Source organism: Lissotriton helveticus, chromosome 8 (assembly GCF_964261635.1).
Source record: "Lissotriton helveticus chromosome 8, aLisHel1.1, whole genome shotgun sequence".
Lineage (NCBI taxonomy): Eukaryota > Metazoa > Chordata > Amphibia > Caudata > Salamandridae > Lissotriton > Lissotriton helveticus.
The window spans coordinates 1,461,738,740-1,461,758,091 of record NC_136069.1 but is presented as its reverse complement, the minus strand read 5'-3'; the positions used below and the strand labels follow the sequence as shown (position 1 = coordinate 1,461,758,091).

The 19,352-nt window shown below is 43.9% G+C and overlaps 1 protein-coding gene across 1 annotated transcript in view; it reads left to right on the top strand.

The window, feature by feature from the left end:
• SCAF4 (SR-related CTD associated factor 4) overlaps positions 1-19,352 on the top strand; it is a 1,013,644-nt gene that overhangs the window by 46,709 nt on the left and 947,583 nt on the right. The window lies entirely within an intron of this gene.

Sequence of the window (19,352 nt, the reverse complement as noted above, 5' to 3'; positions counted from 1 at the left end):
ATTCATCCGGTGTCTTATACACCCTCATTAATACTCACTCACTGGCAGGCACTCTTGCTCTCACTGACACTGAATCTTACTCTTACTACCAGTCATTGACACTCACTTTTACTCGCGCATGCTCACACATCACACACTCACATGTGTGCTGTCTTTCACAAACTCTCACTTGCAAACTTGCACAAATATTGCTCTAAAATCATTTTTTTACTTGCCTCAGGTGCCGGCGAAAGTCTCATTCCACCTCTTGCTGCTTACATTTTTAGGGCTCTACTTTTGAAATCGATTACTAATCACTAGTAGTGTAGTAAAGAATGGGCCGAGAGCAAGTAGAGCGGAGGTCTGAGGACACCGTGTGAGCTGTCTCCTGATTTTGGCACTGGTTTGCCCCCTCTGAGACCCGGGGTCTCTGCATGCTACCCCTACATTACATCTATGCAGTGCACCCTGTTAAAATTCTGTGATTTTCCATTTTGATCATCTAATTCTCTTTTCAGTAGATAAATCAAACATTGTTTGACAACACGCACAAGTTTCTCTTTGTCCTAATGTATTAAGCGGCCAGGGCAGCTGCCTTCAGAGCACAGGGTTCACGGTTGGTCCTCGGCAGCAGCTCAGCCCAGCACCATGGGACTCGGTGCAATAGCTCACTTAATTTCCATGACGCCCACCAGCGCCTTGAGACCCGTAAGGGTGAGTAGTTTGCGCTTTACAAATACGGACAGTATGACCCTCTGACCCCACTATCTGATTTGAGAACGCGCCAGTGCACAGTCCTTCAGGATTTACACTTTTGGAGTCCGCTCAGACTTTAAAGTTGGCGGTGTCTACCCTGGGGCTTTGAAGCCTACTCAGCCAGGTACGTCAGCGGCACTGAGGGACGCAGATTCCATTCCTATTTCTACCATTAAGACGACGCAACAGCACCAACAGTTCCATTTTCTTTGAATGACTCCATCTTCTTTTATTCGGCCCTTGTCTGTTTTGCCTGTGGGATTACAGAGTTTGGTGACTGAAGGAGAGTATATTGAAGTTCCAAACCCTAAGCATGCTGTCCAACCTACTGTGGAGGAAAATTGGTTGACTGAACTGGGGGAGATTAGTGGATTAGAGACCTCCCTAGTTTCAGATTTACTTTCTCCACCTGGGATGGCAACAGGTGAAAGTTCATCCGTGGCTGAAGTATTGAAGAGGGCAGGTGTGGTGTTGGATTGCCAATTTCCCTCAGTGGAATTGTCCACAGATCTATTGGTGAATATTTTTCAAGGCAGGCGTAGAGCCTGTGCTCCGTTTTAATGAGTCACTGTTTGACCTGCTTTTAGGAGCTTGGCGAAACCTTTGATGGGAGCTCCAGTTGACCGGGCTGTGAGCCTTGGGCATCGAGCCGTCACTGGGAACCCTCTGTCTTCTGAGACATCACACTACAAAAGGGCTGGTGGTTCAAGCTCCTATAGCTTCTTCGGACCAGAATGCCCTTCCTCTGGTTCCATCAGGTAAAGAATCCAGAAGGTTAGAAGGTTGTGGCAGGAACATATTTTCTTCTGTAAACTCTGCTTGGAAGTCTCTACACACTACATGTGTTATATGGGGAGGTTTTCTCATGCTTTATGGAACTCTGTGGCACAGAGGCTACCTTTTCTGTCAGAGGAAACCAGAAAGGATTTCTTGCAGGTGGTGTAAGATGGCCGGGATGCGGCAAGATTTTCTATCAAGTGTAGCATGGACACTTCTGATTCTGTAATTAGAGCTATGGCCCAGTCGGATGCTCTGTGCAGGCATGCACGGTTGCATCCATTTGGGTTTTCAGACACTGTGCAGGAGAGTACCAAAGATATGGTGTTCGTTTATTTGGTAAAAAGGCTGTTTTCTTAGTTATTCTGCTAGCTGCAGAAGTACTGGCCTCTGTCAATTACAGTTTTTTGGGTGTTTTATTTATGATATATTGTTTGTCTGAGCCCTGTTCAGAGGTCCGTTTGATTCACTCTGGAGAGACCCAGACTCTGTCCACTTCGTATTTCCGCCATCGTAATCTAGCTATCATGTTTGTGGCTCCTCGCCAGTCTGCAGGCTTGTTACAGCTTGTTTGGAGTCTGCTCACTGCAGTCTATATGCAGCATTCTCCGGAAAGGGCTGGGTGCAAATTGTGACTGGAGGGTCCATGCAGCTGTTGGGTGATAGGTGTTTCATCGGGCAAACGCGGGGTGGAAATCTTAGGTGTCACGCCTTCTAACATTCGGCCGATGTATATTTTGATATAATTCCTCCCTCCCCCGTTTATCAGATGGCCCATGGGCCATGCATCAGTTCCAAATTTCTGTTGCTTGGAAAGGAAACAGCAATCCTGCAAAGGCTTAGCTCCACCCTAGTAGTAGATATTTTGATATCTGCCTTTAGGTGTGAGATTGCCCGATAACTCGGATAATGTCCTTTCTCAATTTCTTTGGGGATAAGGGATATTGTTGGTCCTTTCCTAAATGCTTTGCTGGTCAGCCTTCCCCTTCTTGAATTGGCTATTTCTACGTCATTATAGTTTCTTCAAGTACTTTGAGGGTATCATCCCAAAGTGTCTGCTGTTTGACCTCTGCCAGAAAGTTGTCTTGCTCATTGGTGTGGGTGAAACTTCAGGGGCAATGAAAATCGAGGTGAATTGCGTACGGGAGTTTGCCATTCATTTTTCTTATTGCTGAGAATGACCTGTTCGAGGCATGTGGGCTGCTGAATTCATATCTTAGCATATCTTAGCATAGATCGCCGCCTAGTGTTGGGTCCGGATGTTTGCACCTTGTTGTCTTGGAAGAGTCTTCGAAGTATCACGAGATAGGTGACTCCTCCCCTGGACTACAGTGTGCATGGGCATCTTCTCCATCCTCAGATTGTTTTTATCCGCCATTGGGTTCGGATGCAGTTCGACAACTCCACCTTCGGGACCGAAGTTTTCCAACTTTCCACCTCTAAAACTTTAAACTTTCGACGGTATTGTTTCCGCTCGGTATCCCTCGACTCGGCAAAACTTCCTTTTCTCTCCGGTCGTCGTCGCGGGTCGTTGGGCCTTTTCGACGCCACGTGGACCTGCTGATGGAAAGGACCCCATTTAAAAAATGCCCAGAGTGTGGGGCCAAATTTCCACACAGCGACAAGCAATAGGGTACGCAACAGGTGCCTAGCTCCGGAGCATAACGAAGAAAACTGTCCAGCTTGTGCTCTGTTCTGGTCTAAAAAGACTATCCAGAACCGAAGAGCTGCTCGACTAGAAATGCAGCAGCAGGCACCTGAACCGGAAAACATTTTCGATGACGAACATGAACTCCCAGAGGCAGAGGGCTCAGAAGATCTCGAAATAGTCACCTTAGAGGACCAGTCGGACTCTGATGACCAGATCACACCGGGGCAAGCCCCTACCCCGCCTGCACCTCCACATAAGGCTCCGGTCAAAGCATCGCACAAAAGCCTTAGCCGCGTCCGAAACACAGCTTCAGAAGCCCCGCCTTCCGGCTCGGCTCCGCAGACCACACCCAAGCCTTCCGGTACCCCGGGACCAGGCAAAGACACTCCATCCAAAAAGGTTGTCGACCCCACTAGTCGCCGATCTGAAAAAGGCCTACGAGCCGATTAAGCCGTTGATCCGAAGAAGGTAGTCGAGCCGAAGAAGGTAGTCGAGCCGAAGAAGGTAGTCGAGCCGAAGAAGGTAGTCGAGCCGAAACAGGTCGTCGACCCTAAGAAGGCTTCACCAGGATAAAAACGTCCAGCCTAAAGAGACACTCGACCCGAAAAAAGCTAAATCTGCGGTGCCACGGACAGAGGAGGAAGAACTCTTTCCCCCAGATCCACAACAAAGACTGTATATAGACCCTGAAACAGGACATATAGTCTACAATAAAAACAAAAGAAGACTGGACGCTGAAGCCCCTTCTCCTGTTTCTCCAAAGAAAAATGACTTTGGCACATCCCCTTCAAGACCTTACACACCTCCTTTCACTCCCAACATTCCTTATGTTCAATATTCTCCTTCACTTGTAGATTATGATCAGGAAGAAGACATGAGGGATGATCCTCAGGATGATTTTATACCACCTGACGATCCAGGGAACCCAGATGACACATGGAGTGACCATAATGACCCAGATGACACGGATTACACACAGCCCATACCCGATCCCACTACATACCCCACAAAGCCGTCTCTTACAGACGACACTGTCGCTTTTAACCAACTAGTGGATAGGGCAGCTCAGTATCCTGGTGTACACATGCACACTGACCCTATAGAGGAGGACTTCCTATTTAACACCTTCCCAACATCAGAAAAGAGTGTACGTATGCCCAGCCAGGGCGCATGTCCTCAATCCAAGGATTGAAAAGAAATATAAACCGGCCCCTAAAGACCCCTCTTATATCAAGTCTCAACTACCACTAGACTCCCTAGTTATGTCTAACGCTAGGAAGAGAGCTAACTCACAAACAGGTGATGCTCCCCCTCCTGACAAGGAGTCAAAAATTCTAGAAGCATCAGGGAAGAGAGAGGCCTCTCAGGCAGCAAATACCTGGAGGATTGCCAATACACAAGCTCTCATAGCACGCTATGACAGAGCACACTATGACCAACTGGAGGGATTACTACAACACTTACCGGAACCATATAAGGCAAAAGCTAATGACCTAATACAGGAAGGGAAATTCATTACTAACGCATCTATAAAATGCGCCTTTGATGTAGCTGATACAGCCGCTAGGTTTGTCAACACTAGTGTATTGCTACGCAGGCATTCCTGGCTTTGCATTTCAGGTTTTAAAAATGAAGTGCTGTCCACCATACGCAATCAACCAATTAACCAGGATTTCTTATTTGGACCTGCGGTAGATACCATCTTAGAAAAGATGAAAAAAGACACTGACATCGCTAAGTCCATGGGTGCACTTCAATTTCAACAGTCTAGAACCTCTTTTCGTCGCTCCTCCTTTCGAGGCTCAGGCAGAGGCAACACATCACAATCATCTTCATCCTATAAAAGTAATACACAAGGCACCTTTAATAAAGGCTCCAATAGAGGACGTTATAGAGGAAACCATAACCAGGGCAGAGGACGTGGTAATAACACTCGAGCGTCCACCGCTACCAAACAGTGACTTTCTCACACTCCCTCCAGACCACTTCACACCAGTCGGAGGAAGATTAACACAATTCCTACCAGTCTGGAATACTGTTACTACAGACAGGTGGGTGAGACAAATTATCCAGTACGGTTACTGCCTGGAACTCAAATCTACTCCACCCAACATGCCACCCAAACACCGTCCAATGTCCAAAGAACACATCACGCTGTTACAACAGGAGGTGAAATCCATGCTAGAAAAAGGTGCCATAGAGCCAGTCCCATTACAACATCAAGGGACAGGGGTATACTCTCTATACTTCCTCATTCCAAAAAAAGACGGCTCCCTCAGACCAATATTGGACCTCAGACCTTTGAACCAATACATCCACTCAGACCATTTCCATATGATCACTCTACAACAGGTGTTGGGAGCTGTTCAGGTTACGCGAGCTGTCACGAGCGTGGTGGCTGTCATGTCACAGCTCGTGACGGTCTCGTGTTGTGGGTTTCCTAGAAAGAATGTTCTGTTTCAAAATGGGGAGTATTCTGTTCGTAATGCAGTTATGTGAACTGTTTCACTTCTTACTGGACTTCATTGTGAGCAGACGCTATAATTAAACTTCGTTGCTCACTACTTCGTTTCCTGCCTTCATTTGGATCTTACTACACTGGCGACGGGCGAGATATATACCGCGCACTTTGCTTTCATATTTTTAAAAAAAGAAGGAAGACTTCATTACTTATATTTATCGGATGAAGCAGAAAATCGGTTACCTTTCGAGTGGATCTACGTTTGAGATTAACATTGTTATATTCTCATAAGGACAGCGTATCCAACTTTTGGGAGGATTATTCTGTTACCATAAGGAATTAATTTTACCATTTCTTGCAAGCATTTTTCTACTGGGACGGGAGTACCATTGTGGAGCAGCTGAGCTTTATTTGTTTCCGGAATCTTGGATGACCAGCGTTCGCGCAAGTACACGTATTTGGTTCGACTCATCGATGCTTTGACGCTCTGGTTGAACTCGTTTGTTCATTACGCTGGGGGCGCTACTGGCGTTGCATCATTACGTTATCACGTAACGTGAGCGCCATTTTTTTTTGTTTGTTTCGTATCTTAGCAACACTCGGAAGCTTTACAGAAGACGTTTCTTTAAGGATTTGGTTTCGTTTGACATTTACTACTGAACAATTTTTCTGGATGTCTTCATCGGTGATATGCACACCGTGTATATCAGTTATGAAATAAGTGGTAACTATTCCATCGGTGACACGCACACCGCGTGCCTCATAATTTAATATATTAAACATAAAACTTGTATATTTGCATTTATATCTACCTGTTTTATTTGTACTGTATTGAAATGTCGGGCATTGTTCCTCCTCCTTCCTTTCGTCTCCAGGTGAACCTCCTATGGCTTGGGAAATATGGGAGCCTGTTTTCCTTGCGTATGTAGATGTATTAGAGGAGGGGGAATGTGAGGCTGAGAGAAAATTATCATTACTAAAACATTGTTTGGGTGGCATTGCTTTGAAAGAGTATAAAACTTTACCAGCTTCAGTTAACCCAGGAAATTTAAATGTTTGAGTATGCTTCGTCGCAATTGAATTTGCGTTATGGCAAAAAGAAGAATGTTGTTATGGAAAGGTTTATTTTCTATTCACGGAAACAACGTGCTGATGAACCTGTTGGAGATATCGTTTCAGCTTTACGATCATTAGCTGTTACGTGTGACTTTGAACACATTACTTATGAGCAAGTGTGTAGAGACCAAATCTTGATGAGAACAAATAACAAAAAAGTACAAGAACGACTTTGGACCACATCTGATTTGTCTCTGAACAATGCTATAGACATTGCCAAGTTTATCGAACATTCCGAAAAATTTGTGAAGGAAATCAGAGGCAATGATAAGAGCGATGTTTTCAACGTATCTAAAGCTTCTGATAGATATAAAAAAAATTATTCACAAAGGAATGACTTTCCGCCCAAAGTAGACAGTAAGTTCAGGAGTCAGAAGCATGACATTTTTTTTTCAAAACTACTGTTTCAGATGTGAAAGTGATGGACATCTAGCAGACTGTAAAAACTGTCCAGCTTTGGGTAAAACTTGTTCAAAATTCGGAAAAAAGGCAATTTTACTAGATTATGTAAATCATTACCAAGAAAAGTGAATTGTATACATGATTGTTGTGACAGTGATACTTTTGATGAAGGAGAATTTCAAGTCAACACTGTTATTAATGTCTGTGGGGAGGGTGAGTGCACTAAGTTTCCTTCCTGCGTAGTAACGGTCGACAAAGTTGATTTGGAATTCTTTGATTCATGTGCTTGGTTTTCTATCATCTTGTTGGATGTTTTTCATGAAAAGTGGCCAAACAAAACCTTGATTTCACCTGATGTACCTCCTGGTGGCTATACGGGTCACAAAATTGATCGAATAGGTTATTTTGAAGCTAATTTACAATTTTCTGGCCGTCATACTTATGGGAAAATTTATGTAGCAAGATCAGGGTTGTCACTTTTGGGGTGGCCTCACCAACATCAATTGGAAATGAAAATTGATCCCAGAGCCAATCCTCCAGTCTTTGCTGTAGAGCCACACAGTATATCTGGTACTCATGTATCCAATCCTCAATTAGTAGATAGTTTAAGGAAGTCCTTTCCAAATGTTTTTAGTGGTACTCTTGGACGGTATCAAGGTTTCGAGCATGTTATTAAGTTACATAATAATGTGATCCCTGTTCGACATAGAGTGAGGAATGTGCCCCTGTCTTATAGGAGCAAATTGAAAGATATGCTTAAAGACTTGTGCCAAAAAAATATTATTGAACCGATTGAATCATCTCCTTGGGTTTCTCCAATTGTAATTTCCATCAAATCTTCTGGTGAACTTAGATTGTGTGTGGACCTTCGCAGTGTCAATGAGGCAATTTGGGTTGATTCTCATCCCCTACCTAATCTTCATGAGATGGTTTCCACTCTAGCTGGTGCAAAAGTTTTTTCGTGTGTTGATTTGGCCAGCGCTTATCAAGTGGTTCTATCTGAGGAATCCAAAAACATTATCGCTTTTATTACACCAGAGGGTCTTTACAGATTTTGTCGTATGCCATTTGGTTTGGCGAGTGCCGCTTCAGTGTTTCAGAGGCTTATGAGAGACACTTTGGAAGGTTTAAATGGCGCTGTGGCGTTTCAGGATGATATACTTGTTTTTGGCAAGGACAATGAGGAGCATGATAAAAATGTTGAGGGTGTGATTGCTGCCTTGTCAAGGAAAGGACTTACTCTACGTCTTGATAAGTGCAAATTTAGGCAAAGAGAGGTTGAGTATTTAGGGCATACCATTAGTGGCATGGGGATTAAACCTAAACGAAATCATGTTGAAAGCATTGTAAATGCTTCCTTGCCCTCTTCCAAAGAACAGCTTGTGGCGTTTTTGGGACTCATTGAATTTTATGCAAAGTTCATACCAAATTTTGCTTCAAAAGTTGATCCGTTCAGATGTTTGTTGAAGAAGAATGCTAAATTTGTTTGGACTGATGAGATGACTGAAGTTTTTGGGAGTTTGAAAAAGTTTATTGTGAATGCGCCATGTCTCAGACCTTTTGTGTGGAGCCAAATGCATGATCATGGTGGATGCAAGTAGTTCCGGTTTGGGTGGTGTTCTTTTGCAGAGGGATAATGAGAAGGAATGGATTGTTGCTTATGCATCAAGAGCTTTGAGGGATGCGGAAAGAAATTATTCCGTCATTGAGAGGGAATTGTTAGCGTGTGTGTGGGGAGCAGAACACTTTAGACCGTTTTTGTGGGGTACAAGGTTTATCATAAAAACTGACCACAAGCCTTTGATTTTTCTCATGTCTCCAGGTGGTGGCAGGACAATGTCAGCGCGTCTTGCAAGACTACCTTCTAGACTACAATCTTTTCAGTATCAGATTGAGTATGTTCAGGGTAAAGCAAATGTACATGCAGATTGCATGTCTAGACTAGTTTCTTCTTTTGAAGTTCCTTGTGGAGTTCTAGAAGATGATTGTGAAGTAGCTTTCACTTTTAATGATATCGATTTGGTGGATAGTGATCGGTCATTTTTGCAAGAAAGAAGTTGGTCAGCGGAGATGAATAAGGATGTGGAATTGTGTAGCGTTAAGAGATATCTAGTGCAAGGTTGGCCCGAACCAAGGAAGTTATCGGGTGATATGGTGGGTTTTTATAAAGTTCAGGAAGAGCTTGCTGAGGAGAATGGTTTGGTTTTAAGGGGAGACAAAATTGTTCCGCCCTTTTCTCTCAGAAATGTTGTCCTTAGAATTGCTCATGAAGGGCATTTGGGGATATCTTTTACCAGAAGACGAGTAAAGGAGACTTTTTGGTGGCCGGGTATTGATGCTTGTGTAGACCATTTTGTGCGTTCTTGTGTTTATTGTTCAAATAGTGACAAAACAGCTGTGGCTTTGCGTCCTGAACCACAACCTGTTGACTTACCTATTGGTCCTTGGCGTAAACTTGGTTTAGACATCATTGGTCCTTTTAGTTGTCTGTCTAAGCAGGAAGCTTTTGGAATTGTCCTTATCGATTACTACTCTAAATGGCCGGAAGTTAAAATGGTTAAGGATGTTACCTCTCAAAAAGTGATTGAATTCTTGGATGAAGTTTTTTGTCGAGAAGGGATTCCCAAAGAGGTTGTGACTGACAATGGTCCCCAGTTTGTTAGCAAGGAGATGGAAAGTTTTATGGTTAAGTGTGGTGGTATTCATAGGAGAATAGCAGTTTTCCATCCTGAAGCCAATGGCCAAGTTGAACGCTTCAATCGCGTGATCAAAGAAGCTATCCAACTTTCCATTAAGGGTGGTTTGAATTGGAAAAATGCATTGCAATCCATGCTTTTGGCGTATAGAACTTCTCCTAATTCTGTAACCTTGGTTAGCCCTTTTAACCCATTAAGAGGACGTAGGCCTAGTACCAGGTTAGCACCTTGGTGGTTGAAGAAAAATGTAAGTGCGTCTGATGATTTTTTGAAAGTGGATTTTGAGGCTATTCACCGCAGAGTTGAACTGTATAAAAATAAGATGAAACTTTCCATGAAAAACAAGATTGGGTCTGCATCTAGTCGTTTGGTAAAAGTGGGTGATTTAGTTCGTATTAAAAAGAAGGGGGGTGTTGGTAAAGGTTTTCCTGTGTGGTCAAGTCCTAAAAAAGTAATTGAAGTTTTCAAGAATGCCATTAGGGTTGATGGTGGTTCGGTTTGGAATTTCAACAGGGTTTCAGTTTTTTCTGGGCCTACCTCGATTCAAGATGATTATGACAGTAATGTGTTTTTGGATGTTTGGGAACATGCTGAACAAAATAATAAAACGGGAACTGATGGCAATTCTGGTAACACTAGGATTGTTCGTTCTCATAGTCTTCCTTCTAGGTATAGAGATTTTGTTATGACTTAATTCTAGGATGATACTCTTGTTTTTTTTAATTTTTAAAAAAATGTTTGTTTTTGTTTTAAGGGGGAAGGTGTGTTGGGAGCTGTTCAGGTTACGCGAGCTGTCACGAGCGTGGTGGCTGTCATGTCACAGCTCGTGACGGTCTCGTGTTGTGGGTTTCCTAGGAAGAATGTTATGTTTCAAAATGGGGAGTATTCTGTTCGTAATGCAGTTATGTGAACGGTTTCACTTCTGACTGGACTTCATTGTGAGCGGACGCTATAATTAAACTTCGTTGCTCACTACTTCGTTTCCTGCCTTCATTTGGATCTTCCTACACCAGGTACTCCCACTACTCCAGCAAGGCGACTTCCTCGCAACATTAGACCTGAAGGAGGCATACTTTCACATACCCATACATCCAGCTCACAGGAAATACCACAGGTTCACAATAGAAGGTCAGCACTATCGATTCAAAGTCCTCCCCTTCGGGGTAACCACAACACCAAGGGTGTTTACAAAATGCCTAGCAGTAGTGGCAGCACACCTCAGAAGGCAACACATCCATGTGTTCCCCTACCTCGACGATTGGCTCATAAAAGCCAATTAGTACGTACAGTGTGCCAGCCATACCTCAGACGATCCAGCTACTGCACAATCTAGGATTTTCAATAAATTACCCAAAATCACATCTGAAACCCTCCCACATACAGCAATATCTGGGAGCAACAATAACCACCTCCGTAGCAAAGGCATATCCAAATCCAGCCAGGATAGCCAACATACAATCTCTCATTCAAAAATTTCAGCCACAACACTCCCTGCCAGCTCGAGTGTTCATGCAGCTTATAGGCATGATGGCCTCCTGCATATTCATCGTCCCTCATACTCTGCTTCAAATGCTCCCCTTACAGGAATGCCTAGCACGCCAGTGGAACCAAGCTCAAGGACAACTAAAAGACCTAGTGTTGGTAGACAGTCGCACTTACCGCTCTCTGCAGTTGTGGAACCCACAAAACCTTTCCAAGGGGCGACTGTTCCAAGAGCCGGTTCCACAGGTAGTACTAACAGCGGATGCATCACTGACAGGTTGGGGAGCCAATCTCCTTCAATATACAGTCCATGGTCTCTGGACAGTCAAACAAAAGACTCTACATATAAACCACTTAGAGTTACTGGCAATATTCCTGGCAATGAGAGCTTTTCAGAAATACTTGCGCAATAAGACTGTGTTGATCCGGACTGACAACATGACGGCCATGTACTACATCCAGAAACAACTATCTCACCTAGCACAGAGCATATGGAAGTGGGCGATTCCTCAAAACATTTATCTCCTGGCAGAACACCTCCCCAGGACAGACAACCAGATAGCAGACCTACTAAGCCGACAGTCTCGAAATACACGAATGGGAGATTCATCCTCAAGTTCTCCAACCATTCTTCCAAAAGTGGGGACATCCAGACATAGATCTGTTTGCCACAAACCAAAACTCAAAATGCCTGTTCTTCGCCACCAGGTTCCCACACCCGTTGTCACAAGGCAATGCGAAATGGATGAACTGGTCAGGCAGATTTGCGTACGCTTTTCCACCAACCCTAATGATTCCATTAGTGGAACGCAAGCTAAGGCAACAATCACTCACAATGATCCTGGCTGCTCCCACATGGGCAAGACAGCCATGGTACACAACGCTCCTAGAACTCTCAGTAATTCCTCACCAAAGACTGTGCCTCTCGCCACAACTGCTAACGCAGAACCATGGAGAAATCAGGCACCCAGATCCCAATCAGATGAACCTAGCGATCTGGCTCCTGAAATCTTAGAATTCGGATATCTTAACTTGCCTCCAGACTGTATGGACATTATCAAAGAAGCAAGGCGTCCCACTACCAGAGCATGTTACGCACCTAAATGGAACAGATTTGTTATTTACTGTAATAACAATCAAATCAATCCATTGGATGCCTCAATCCAAAATGTAATGTTACTTGCTACACCTTCAGAGATGTAACCTAGAATACTCATCCATAAGGCTACACCTCGCTGCTATAGCAGCATATCTTCAAAACAGACAGCACGTGTCCCTATTCAGAATCCCACCTATCAAAGCTTTTATGGAAGGACTTAAAAGAATTATCCCTCCAAGGCATCCACCTTCTCTAGTCTGGAACTTAAACATAGTACTTACCAGACTCATGGGACCTCCCTTCGAACCACTTCATTCATGTGAACTACAGTTCTTAACATGGAAGGTGGCATTTTTAATTGCGATTATCTCCCTCAGGCGAGTGAGTGAGCTACAGGCACTAACCATTCAGGAACCATTCATGCAAACTCACCACAATAAAGTAGTGCTGTGTGCAAACCCGAAATTTATGCCGAAAGTTATATCCACTTTCCACATCAATCAGTCTATAGAATTGCCAGTTTTCTTTCAAAACCCGCAATCTGTACCTGAAGGAGCCCTACACACACTAGACGTTAGAAGAGCTCTTATATTACGTTGACCGAACAAGATCATTCAGGAAGGCAAAGCAACTATGTGTCGCTTTTTCACCACAACATAAGGGCAATCCCATCTCCAAAGCAGGAATAGCCAGATGGATAGTTAAATGCATTCAAATATGCTATCAAAAAGCAAAGCGTACTTTAACAGTTCTCCCTAAAGCACACTCAACGCGTAAAATGGGGACATCCATGGCTTTCCTAGGAAATACTCCCCATGACATATGTAGGGCAGCTATATGGTCTACCATACACACTTTCACAAAACACTACTGTGTTGACGTGCAAGCCAAACAACAAGCTGCTGTTGGCCAGGCTGTCCTTAAAACTCTATTTCAAACCACTGCAGCTGATACAGGTGACCACCGCTAGAGGAGAAACCGCTATACAGTCTATGCTAAGATATGAATTCAGCAGCCCACATGCCTCAACGGAAAATGCTACTTACCAGTATGCATCTGTTCTTGGCATGTAGGGCTGCTGACATTCATATCACCCACCCTCCTCCCCGGTGCCTATCACAGCTGCATGGTTATCTTCTTTACATACATTTACATGGTCATCTGTTACTTTACTATACTCCATCTTTGCCACAATGGCGAAAAACAATCTGAGGATGGTGAAGATACCCATGCGCACTGTAGTCCAGGGGAGGAGTCACCTATCTCGTGATACTTCGAAGACTCTTCCAAGGCAACAAGGTGCAAACATCCTGACCCAACACTAGGCGGCGATCTATGCTAAGATATGAATGTCAGCAGTCCTACATGCCAAGAACAGATGCATACTGGTAAGTAGTATTTTCCTTTTGCTTAAGCTGTGTTGCTAGTAATCTTCCAACATTTCTATGTTTTTAATTCCTCCATGTGCACATTGTACCAAAATCATATTTGCCTTTTGTCAGTTTACAACGCTTAGTTACGAAGAGAGTTTTATTGGAATCTGTAATGTGGCCTTTGCTAGATCGATCCAGCAAGCATTTTTTTGTTGTTGCCTGGTTTCATCCCAGATCTGGGAATCTCATGATGCCCATCCCGTATATGGGGCTTACCTGCTCCCTTTGATCTCTTCTGAGAACACAGACCCTTCATTATCATGTAAAAAGGAGACAAGATTGCTGTTGTTTTCATGGGCCAGCGCAACCAGGCCCAAGCTAAGGATGGGGGAAGAATGTCTTCAGTCTGAATTACACCAGTGCTAAAGAAGTTTCGAGAGTCTAGACCGGTGTGTATGCAAAAGAGGACTTATAATCCTCTCATGGCTCGAGTTGTCTCCATGGTTTTACCAATGCATGGCCCGAGAGCATGTTAAGAAAGCCCCTCCCATAATGTCTGGTTTGTCTGCTATGTCAAGTACGGGGGTGATAGTCGTATTCCAGTCCTCTCCGGTTACTACTTGGTCTTCCCCAAATCAGTGATGGGCGAAGAATCCATTTTTTCTACAGATACAGGCTTATTTTGGCCAAATACCCAGTGTGTTGCCCTGCACAGCCACATGAGCGACAATTAAGTGGCTTGGCGGTCTCTCCAGGTCTTTAGCATTCTCATAGAATTTGATTTGCAGGAAAACGGCCACTCCCTCTCCTAAAGGTAAATGCTGTCTAATTGGTAGAAACTATGTTATGGGTGCTGCAGACATACACTGCCGTCCCAACCCAATTCCTTCTTAGATGCAGAACTCTAGTATAGGTAGGTGGCCTCAGTGGGGCACTGAATTATGGGTAGAGATTGGCAAGTTCTTTTTTGTTTGCATTGTAGTAGTCAAGAAGAATATATATATATATATATATATGTATATGTATATATATGTATGTATGTATGTATGTATGTATGTATGTATATATATATATGTATATGTATGTATATGTATGTATATATATGTGTATGTATATGTATGTATATATATGTATATGTATATATATGTATATGTATATGTATGTATATGTATATGTATGTATATGTATATGTATATATATGTATATGTATGTATATGTATATATATGTATATGTATATATATGTATATATATGTATATATATGTATATGTATATATATGTATATATATGTATATGTTTGTATGTGTATGTATATGTATATATATGTTTGTATGTGTATGTATATGTATATATATGTGTATATATGTATGTATGTGTGTATGTGTATATGTGTATGTATGTGTGTATGTGTATATATGTATGTATGTGTATGTATGTATGTGTATGTATGTATATGTATATATGTGTATATATATGTATATATGTGTATATATATGTATATGTGTATGTGTATATGTATGTATGTGTATATATGTATGTATGTGTATATATGTATGTGTATATATGTATGTATATATATGTATGTATGTATATATATGTATATATGTATATATATGTGACCAAAAGCAGCGAGGGCAAAGTATCTGTTAAAGTCCATATTTGATATGCTTCTGCCCAGTAGTCCGGGTGGATCATTAACAAGTACGCTGCACAACTAAGACCACATGGCTCTCTTTGCTGAGTAACAAGTATAGCTAACTTGCAAAAGGATGCTCTCAGCAGGGAGTTAAATACTCCTCTGATGTGACACTTTAACAAAAGGCACACTGTCTGGTAGTGTTAAGCGGCTTGAACCTCACTTTTATCCTATTTCCTTGGTTAAAATGTGCCTTTGTCCGTGACAGTTATAACGGATAGTCTGTCTGTCTGTATTGAGTAAAACTTGATGTCAGGCTTTTGTTCATGAATTCACTAAAGAAAGGTAGTCAGGATGCTCCATCTGGGAGTAATTGAATGAGCTAGTAGTGTGTGGGCAAGCTCAGTGGTGCTGGTTCCCTAGAGGAGTCAATGTACCTGGCCTTCTGTGTGGAATATCTGTCTCTCAACCCTTAGACCAGGACCAATGCCCATCCCTTTCCTCCAGCAGATGAGCTTGTTGATAAATTGGGTGAAGCATCTTAACACTAGAGTCTGATACTCCAAATGAGTAATTTGGGTGTAGTACTATTGCAGTCCTTATCTACCATTAGTAAACTGTGGTAACCACATATTTCACTGACTGCTATAAACCCCAAGAAAAGGGCTGACAACAAAGGACTAGAATATCCTCTCCGACCATTTGATGTTTGCCATTCAGTAAGTTGTTCGAGTTGAGAATTCTGCACAGCTTGGAGGCAAGGCAAGTTAATAGTGTTGAGATGAACTTAGTTGGGTTTAGAAAACCCCAGGTCCTGCTGCTCTTGGTCTGATAGGTGAAACCAGCCTCACTTGTCTACCTTCGCTTAGACTCTGGCAGTCTGGGTACAGACTTGAGCAGAAGGACCACAGGTGTTGACAGCCTTATAAGACCAATGTTTCTTTCATGACTGTATGGCGACCAGTGCCAAGTTTTTCTCCTCCAAGATCGTGATTGGCATTGAGGATAGATGGGGATTGTGTACTGTGGACCCGATTTGCTTCCACTGTTGGGATGATCTCCAAACAAATCTGCTGTGACTGGCTGGCCTCGGTCTGCAGCAGCCTTGGCCTTGATGTTTGCAACAGGGAGTCAGATATGACCAACGAATGTAGGGTAGAAGGTGTTTGTTACTAACAATGACCTAGATAAACAGATAATAATGGTTCCTCTGATCTCCTACAGTCAATAGTAGAGGTCTCCCGACGTCTGGTTCCTCCGGTCTCTCCAGCATTCGGTTTTCTTGACCATGATGGCCCTCAGGAGAATGAAAAGAGATACATCCTGAGTATGTGGCTTACTTGTTAATGTCTGTCAGCCCTTCACCATCAACTGTGCTTCATAAAAGAAAACTAAATAAAGAAACTGGATCAGGTTCCCCTAGTCCGTGGTGCTTAAGGGTTTTAGTGCCCATTAGTGAACTGTGCCACTTTAAAACCCTTGCGAATGAGCCTCACTACCCCACAAGGTACATCCACATCAGTGGTCACTGTAGTGTCAGAGCCCTGGGTACTTGCCTAGCGCCACGGCTTGGGAAATGAGCTGTTGCAGTCAGGACCCCAGCTCCTTTCTTTAGGCGTTGTTGGCTATGCTTTCCTGCGCCTCCTTTGCTGCTCCCGAGTCGTTCTCTTGTCATACCTCTCTTCGTCTGTCTCGGAGCCTGTGGGAGAGAGCCTCGTTTTGAAATGGTCACCCCCCCCCCCCCCTTGCTGTATGGCATCTGATGCAATTTTGACTGAAGCGTACTGGGTTCCTGCTATCCAGGTCCCCAGCGCCAGATCTTTCCTTAAAATTGTACAATTATTCCCCATTCGGCAATACTTTTAGCACCCCTGTAAGTCTCTAGTAAATGGTACCCCTCGTGCCGAGGACATGGGTACTAAAGAGGGTCCCTAAGGGCTGCAGCATGTATTGTACCACCTTAAGGGACCCCTCACCACACTCCTGCAGACTACCATTACAGGCTGCGTGAAATGGTGCAGTCAAGAGTGAAGGCCCAACATGCCACGCATGCTGTGTGCCATGCCTGGAGACACTGCATGTAATATATGAAAGTCACTCCGACAGGGGGCATTACAGTCCTAAGGCAGGTTGCATTATATTACATGTGTGAACTTATCTGCATGAGCAGATATGCCCCTGTGATGTCTGTCTATTCTTAGACATTGCAAGTGAGCAGGCAACCAGGTAAGCCATCTTGAGCACATGGAGTGGGCACTGGTGATTGAGTTCCCCAGCTACATGATGGGTTCATTATAACCAAATGTGTTTGATATCAAGCACCTTGTATTGCTAAACCCCCACTGTTTCCAGTGATGTATTTATTAATAAATGCACTCGAAGGGTACCTTAGGAGACCCTCCCAAAGCAGACTAGTCCTCTAGTTTGCTTGTTGACTGGTACAGTCCAGCCTGCCACCACATAACTGCTGCTGACCCCAAACGAAATTAGGGGCCCGCTCTCAGAGGTCAGGAACAATGCTTGGCTGGCAGAAGGTATTTACACATACTCCAGCAAGGTGGCTAGTAAATCAGCATTACCCTGCCCCCAGACCTGGGAGATGCTACCCCCTCCTTGAGGCCCATTTGGTACCAGGACAGGCAGGAAATTAGTTATGCGATGAGGTGTCGAGTACACTCTGGTCAGACACCCCCCGAAGATGAGCTGCCTGGTGTGCCCACTCTAGGGAAATTCTGCCATCTTGGTGATGGCAGAATTGGAAACTCGGGGACAGAGTTATAGCCCACTTCTCTGTGGAAGTGGTCATGTAGGGGACATAGTGACCCCAAGGGTTAGTAGTGCATGGACTACTCCTCTATATTCCCCTAACACCCCATAGTTAAGTATTTAGGTGGCCCCCTGACACCAGAACTTTAGATTCACCGGACTATAGAAGAAAAGGACACTGAAGAGCCAATCAGCGCGAGAACTTATAATAATAATAAGGGAAGTTTATATAGCGCCTGGTTACGCACAAAAAGCGTGTCCCCGCGCTGTGGTGAGTGGAATCAGCAGAGTCACAACCGCAAGGTCAACCCGGCTTACTGCGTGTAGAGGTGGGTTTTTAATTTCTTCCTGAAGCCAGGTTCAGATGGCTCCAGGCAGAGGTCCAGTGGCAACGCATTCCAGCTTTTCGCGGCCAGATACCTAAAGGACCTGCCCCCCATGCGTGCCTTTTTTATCCTGGGGACCTTAAGTAGCCCTGCGCAGGAGGAGCGCAGAGCGCGCACAGGTACATACCGGGTGATCAAGCCCTGTAATACCATTTAATTCATCTACTCCTACTGTGCTGTTCTGTTCTCTGGTATGTTCACAGCGCTGGGACGCCCTGTTGCTTGGGTAGCCATGCGCTATACAAGCAGTGTTAACATAACATATAGCCCCGCCCCTATTGATTAACATTTGCCAGGTTAGCCCCCCCCCCCCCCCCCCCTTCCCCGGAAAAATTTCTGCGAAGCCCCATGCTCCTGCTCTCTCTCTCTCTGTCCTGCCCCTTCAGACGCCGTGGAGTTGTTTAATCGCAGCTCTCTTTGCTCCCCTCCCCCTGGGCTCTTGCCCAAAAAAACACCAAAAAATTGCACTGCAATAGGTCTTGCATTACTAAAAGTTTGAGCTATTGTTGTTGCATTATTATTTGCAACGCCAATAGCTCTAGCTTACAGTAATGCGAGACCTATTGCATTGCAAATGTTTTTTTTTTTATTCCATGGGAGTGCAAGTCTTTCCTTTCTCTCCCCACTTATTTATTTACTCTGCCTACCCCTTGTACTCTCGTTCCACTCCATCGCCACACTTGCCCCCTGATGTCCCAGCCATGCTCTCTAGTACTCTCCCGGTGTTCATGTTATTACGTTTTATTTTATTTATTGACTCATTTTTTATGTGG